The sequence below is a fragment of the Oncorhynchus kisutch genome, unplaced genomic scaffold (genome assembly GCF_002021735.2).
Source record: "Oncorhynchus kisutch isolate 150728-3 unplaced genomic scaffold, Okis_V2 scaffold4063, whole genome shotgun sequence".
Classification (NCBI taxonomy): Eukaryota; Metazoa; Chordata; class Actinopteri; order Salmoniformes; family Salmonidae; genus Oncorhynchus; species Oncorhynchus kisutch.
In genome coordinates this window covers 146,358-153,045 of record NW_022266008.1, presented here as the reverse complement: position 1 = coordinate 153,045, position 6,688 = coordinate 146,358, and the positions used below count along the sequence as shown (strand labels likewise).

At 45.9% G+C, this 6,688-nt stretch overlaps 1 protein-coding gene across 1 annotated transcript in view; it reads right to left on the bottom strand.

Moving 5' to 3' along the window:
* LOC109879260 (uncharacterized) overlaps positions 1-6,688 on the bottom strand; it is a 28,984-nt gene that overhangs the window by 1,256 nt on the left and 21,040 nt on the right. The gene's annotated exons all lie outside the window — the stretch shown is intronic.

Sequence of the window (6,688 nt, the reverse complement as noted above, 5' to 3'; positions counted from 1 at the left end):
TTTAAAAAAATCCCCATCTAAATCCGTCAGCTTAAGCTAGAGATATTTGCACGGGCTGAGTCTCGATCCCCCACATCCGCCTATGTTGCCCTTCCGCGTCTGCGGTGGAAGGTGGCCGAGCTCCAGCTGTGTTTGTCAGACCATGAGCCATCCCGGAAATCAGTTCTCTCACGAAAAATGTCTGTAGCATCCGAACGGTTTGGCCTACTAACTCTATGGAAAGATGACTCTCACAAACACGTCTGTAGCATCCGAACGGTTTGGCCTACTAACTCTATGGAAAGATGACTCTCACAAACACGTCTGTAGCATCCGAACGGTTTGGCCTACTAACTCTATGGAAAGATGACTCTCACAAACACGTCTGTAGCATCCGAACGGTTTGGCCTACTAACTCTATGGAAAGATGACTCTCACAAACACGATGGTGTTCTCCGTTTTGCTTTACGACTCCCACAAGAGTCTTTGAGAATCGTCTGAAGGGAACTCATACAAATAAATGGAATGGAATTAGCTTTGTGCCAACACAAATAAGGGGTTAAATGTGTGTCCAAAAAAACACAACTATTTCCTAAGCTTTCTTGACATCTCGTTGATATAGGACAGATCACTTCAAAACAACCATGTTATAAAATGATGGTATATAAAATAACTATAGAGAAACATAACATGCAGAAACAACAAACCCTCTTCATCATTTATGGATGACAAAGAAGAACGACTGGTCCCCCGTCATCCCCTGGGGTTTCCCCAAAACTACTTTGGTCTTGTTAGAAGTGTGGATGAACCAGCCCTGGCAGTAGGCGGACTCAAACCGGAGTTGTTTGCTCATTTCAGCCTTCATGTAGAAGACAAACGCCTGGATCTCCTCATCATCCTTCCTGATGCTTTTCAGTTTGTCACAAGACTGAAAGGACGTGTTAAAACTATCAAAACCTTCCTTATGATGCATTTTGACTGTCATTTTGACTGTCATTTTGACTGTCATTTTGACCATTTCTGAATGTTATGTGTTTCTTTGGGCTATAATAGTAAAGGCCAAATTCAATATTTTATCAAATATACCTAAAGAAGTCCTAAAATTCTACATCAAATAGCTAAATGATCCATGGTATGACCATCTTAAAACACTTCCATATGTTAGTCTAGTAGATCCTGGACTAAATGTTGTGTTAAGTTAAACCCAGGAATCATCCTGGATAAAGTAAGGTCCATCTGGGTGAGAACTCAAGGTAATAAATGTCAGATTATGAGTTTAAAAAGTATTACTGTGTATTTTGGGTACTAGACCCGTGGTAAATATCCCTTTATTATACTGTTTAGAAATTACTTTATGACCTAAACCTAAATACATGCAAATTATGTGAATTTCAAATTGCAAATATACCCGAAGCGCTCACCAACAATATAGTGCCATCTGTAGGTCTCATTGAACTGAAATAGTGAAAATACACCTGAAGATCTCGCCAAACTTGTCAAATATATATATATTATCTGTTAAAAAAACATGGGAGCCTCTTAATTGTAAAGAGCAGGCTGTTGAGACTGAAGACAAATGGTCTCTGGACTACCAAGTAGCTCAGAGTTGTAGGAGTTCTCTCAAGATGAGTAAATGGAGAACTTTCCTAAATCAGTTTACGGACACCATCTGGCCAAAGGGTGGTTCCCTGGACCGAGCAAGAATCAAACGCTGCCACAAAAAGTCATTTGAAATTAACCACGGTCGGGACCGTGACCAATGCCTCCTGACAGTAACATTATTTTCCCGTTTGGCTAATTTGAAAACACCAGACTTCAGTGGTTGAATCTCAAACACAACATGTAAAAACTAGATGAGGAACTGGAGTCACAAAGATCTCAAATTCAAGACCTCATCCGACAGAACACGCTCCACACTCCGTAGTAGGGGAAAACTAACCAGGTGACGTCGACCAGGTTCACCAGTTGGGAAGCGAAACTGCTGTCAGGGGACATGTAGTAAAATGTGCTAGGCTAAACCCCGCAACTCTCCTACCTATCCCGACAACACCATCCATCACTGCTGTCTAGACGTGATGGTGACATCGTCACTGCCAACCAGGACTTGAGTGACGTGCCTTTTAAATGCTGACTTAGTGTCATATTCAGATGGGTCATCCAACCTGGACCAAATGGGAAATAGATGGGCGGGGCCCGCTGTAGTCACAGACCACACATGGCTAGGGTCTGCTCCGTTACATACTGGTACCTCAGCACAGTTGGCAGAGGGGACGGCGCTGACACACGCGTTGATGCTGACAGAGGGATGGTGCCTCGATCACACCATCAGCGTTATTACGCAAAAAGGTACGCAGCAGCATCTGGATGTGTGCAGCATCAGTTCAACATTCCCCTTCTGCTACCACTTCTGTCAAGCTGTTTACACATGCAGTTTTACACCAACATACACCACCACACAGAACGCACTGCAACGCACTGCAGCAAGGCAAACATTCCATTGGAAATGAATGTACTTCTGGGGTTCCAAAACGTCATGACGCCGTCGGTGTGATGGAGGCGTAAGGTGACAATCTATACTGATTCAAGGTATGTATGTGGTGTTTGCCAGGACTTCAGGAGGTTGTGGAAACGGCGTGGGTTTATGACGTTGTTAAACACGACGGTAGCGGCATTGTTAGGAGCGGCGGCGTTACCCAACGCTGGTGTTATTATTAAATGTGCCGCCCACTTTTAGGGCCGATTCTGTTACGAAAGGGGATGCCAGTGCTGACATGGCCATGGTACCTCCTCCCCTCACCCATGGTTCCGCCTCCCCTCACCCATGGTTCCTCCTCCCCTCACCCATGGTTCCTCCTCCCCTCACGGGACTCACCCATGGTGACTGTACATACTTCTACTGATGCTGTTAATATGCAAAACCATGCTGATACCGTTGAAAAGTTTGAGGTCTTCAGGCTGAAAACCCGATGACGACGGTGTCTGGCGCCCCCCAGACGGCCGTACGCCACTCATACTACTTCCCTATCTTGCACACATACGTATAGTATCATGGAATAACGCACGAGTCCAAGGAGAGATGTTAGGAATGTGTAGGAAAGAATGGTATTGTCCCAAATTTGGCCCAATTTGCAAAAACAAAATGGTTAAAAAGATCTGAAACACAACATGAAAACAACCACTCCAGTTACTGGAATGGGAACCAGATCACTACCATGGGAACCCTTTGGAAAGCTTCAAATCAATGTCATCTGTTTACCACCAAGTAAAGGGTCAAAATATTGTTTGTATTAGATACGTTCTCCAAGTGGGTTGAAGTCGCCCCCCCCCCCCCCCCACTAGGAGGAATGTTGCTACCACCGAAGCTAAAACCCTGTTGAGAGACTATATTCCCAGATGGGGAGTGCCTGGGCACCTGGAAAGTGACCAGGGCCCGGAATTTATGACTGATAAAGGCTAGCGCACTAGGCTACCTGCCGCCCCGTTGTTCCCTAGAACAACTGAACATACCTGTTCTGTATATTCCCACTATCCTTAAAGAACTCGCTGAGTTGCATGAATTGACTGAGTCTGCCGTGCCCATATCACCCAGTTGAAGGCTAACCACCATTATACATTCCTCTGTAAATGTCAAGGTGAAAGCTGCAATTGGTTCCTTTAGCAGTGAAAGGGGGACTGGTGATCAGACTGACCTATGGGTTATGACCCGATGTCTGTGCTGCCTAGTGCCGGGCGGTACAGAGGGCAGGTGCCCTCTGGGAAAAGTGCCCCCTTTGACGATGTAGGGAGGGACGTCTCGGTCCCTTGTACCACTACAATAAGGAGCCAGAGGACTATAGCTCGTCTGAAATACCTAACCGCAATGTCTATTAGAGGGCCTTGAACCACCTGACCCCAATGTCAATTAGAGGGCCTTGAACCACCTAACCCCAATGTCTATTAGAGGGCCTTGAACCACCTAACCCCAATGTCTATTAGAGGGCCTTGAACCACCTAACCCCAATGTCTATTAGAGAGCCTTGAACCACCTAACCCCAATGTCAATTAGAGGGCCTTGAACCACCTAACCCCAATGTCTATTAGAGGGCCTTGAACCACCTAACCCCAATGTCTATTAGAGAGACTTGAACCACCTAACCCCAATGTCAATTAGAGAGCCTTGAACCACATGACCCCAATGTATATTAGAAGGCCTTGAACCACCTAACCCCAATGTCAATTAGAAAGCCTTGAACCACCTAACCCCAATGTCAATTAGAGGGCCTTGAACCACCTAACCCCAATGTCAATTAGAGGGCCTTGAACCACCCAACCCCAATGTCTATTAGAGGGCCTTGAACCACCTAACCCCAATGTCTATTAGAGAGACTTGAACCACCTAACCCCAATGTCAATTAGAGAGCCTTGAACCACCTAACCCCAATGTATATTAGAGGGCCTTGAACCACCTAACCCCAATGTCAATTAGAGGGCCTTGAACCACCTAACCCCAATGTCTATTAGAGGGCCTTGAACCACCTAACCCCAATGTCTATTAGAGAGACTTGAACCACCTAACCCCAATGTCTATTAGAGGGCCTTGAACCACCTGACCCCAATGTCTATTAGAGGGCCTTGAACCACCTAACCCCAATGTCAATTAGAGGGCCTTGAACCACCTAACCGCAATGTCTATTAGAGAGCCTTGAACCACCTGACCCCAATGTATATTAGAAGGCCTTGAACCACCTGACCCCAATGTCTATTAGAGGGCCTTGAACCACCTAACCCCAATGTATATTAGAAGGCCTTGAACCACCTAACCCCAATGTCAATTAGAGGGCCTTGAACCACCTAACCCCAATGTCAATTAGAGGGCCTTGAACCACCTAACCCCAATGTCAATTAGAGTGCCTTGAACCACCTAACCCCAATGTCAATTAGAGGGCCTTGAACCACCTAACCCCAATGTCAATTAGAGGGCCTTGAACCACCTAACCCCAATGTCTATTAGAGGGCCTTGAACCACCTAACCCCAATGTCTATTAGAGAGCCTTGAACCACCTAACCCCAATGTCAATTAGAGAGCCTTGAACCACCTAACCCCAATGTATATTAGAGGGCCTTGAACCACCTAACCCCAATGTATATTAGAGAGCCTTGAACCACCTAACCCCAATGTCAATTAGAGGGCCTTGATCCACATGACCCCAATGTCTATTAGAGGGCCTTGGACCACATGACCCCAATGTCTATTAGAGGGCCTTGAACCACCTGACCCCAATGTATATTAGAGGGCCTTGAACCACATGACCCCAATGTCTATTAGAGAGCCTTGAACCACCTAACCCCAATGTATATTAGAGGGCCTTGAACCACCTAACCCCAAAGTCTATTAGAGAGCCTTGAACCACCTAACCCCAATGTATATTAGAGGGCCTTGAACCACCTAACCCCAATGTCAATTAGAGAGCCTTGAACCACCTAACCCCAATGTCAATTAGAGAGCCTTGAACCACCTAACCCCAATGTCAATTAGAAGGCATTGAACCACCTAACCCCAATGTCAATTAGAGAGCCTTGAACCACCTAACCCCAATGTCAATTAGAGAGCCTTGAACCACATGACCCCAATGTATATTAGAAGGCCTTGAACCACCTAACCCCAATGTCAATTAGAAAGCCTTGAACCACCTAACCCCAATGTCAATTAGAGGGCCTTGAACCACCTAACCCCAATGTCAATTAGAGGGCCTTGAACCACCTAACCCCAATGTCTATTAGAGGGCCTTGAACCACCTAACCCCAATGTCTATTAGAGAGACTTGAACCACCTAACCCCAATGTCAATTAGAGAGCCTTGAACCACCTAACCCCAATGTATATTAGAGGGCCTTGAACCACCTAACCCCAATGTCTATTAGAGGGCCTTGAACCACCTAACCCCAATGTCTATTAGAGAGCCTTGAACCACCTAACCCCAATGTATATTAGAGGGCCTTGAACCACCTAACCCCAATGTCTATTAGAGAGCCTTGAACCACCTAACCCCAATGTATATTAGAGGGCCTTGAACCACCTAACCCCAATGTCTATTAGAGAGCCTTGAACCACCTAACCCCAATGTATATTAGAGAGCTTTGAACCACCTAACCCCAATGTCAATTAGAGGGCCTTGATCCACATGACCCCAATGTCTATTAGAGGGCCTTGGACCACATGACCCCAATGTCTATTAGAGGGCCTTGAACCACCTGACCCCAATGTATATTAGAGGGCCTTGAACCACATGACCCCAATGTCTATTAGAGAGCCTTGAACCACCTAACCCCAATGTATATTAGAGGGCCTTGAACCACCTAACCCCAATGTATATTAGAGAGCCTTGAACCACCTGACCCCAATGTATATTAGAGAGCCTTGAACCACCTGACCCCAATGTCTATTAGAGAGCCTTGAACCACCTGACCCCAATGTATATTAGAGGGCCTTGAACCACCTGACCCCAATGTATATTAGAGAGCCTTGAACCACCTGACCCCAATGTCTATTAGAGGACCTTGAACCACATGACCCCAAAGTCTATTAGAGAGCCTTGAACCACCTGACCCCAATGTATATTAGAGAGCCTTGAACCACCTGACCCCAATGTCAATTAGAGAGCCTTGAACCACCTAACCCCAATGTCAATTAGAGGGCCTTGAACCACCTGACCATAATGTCTATTAGAGGG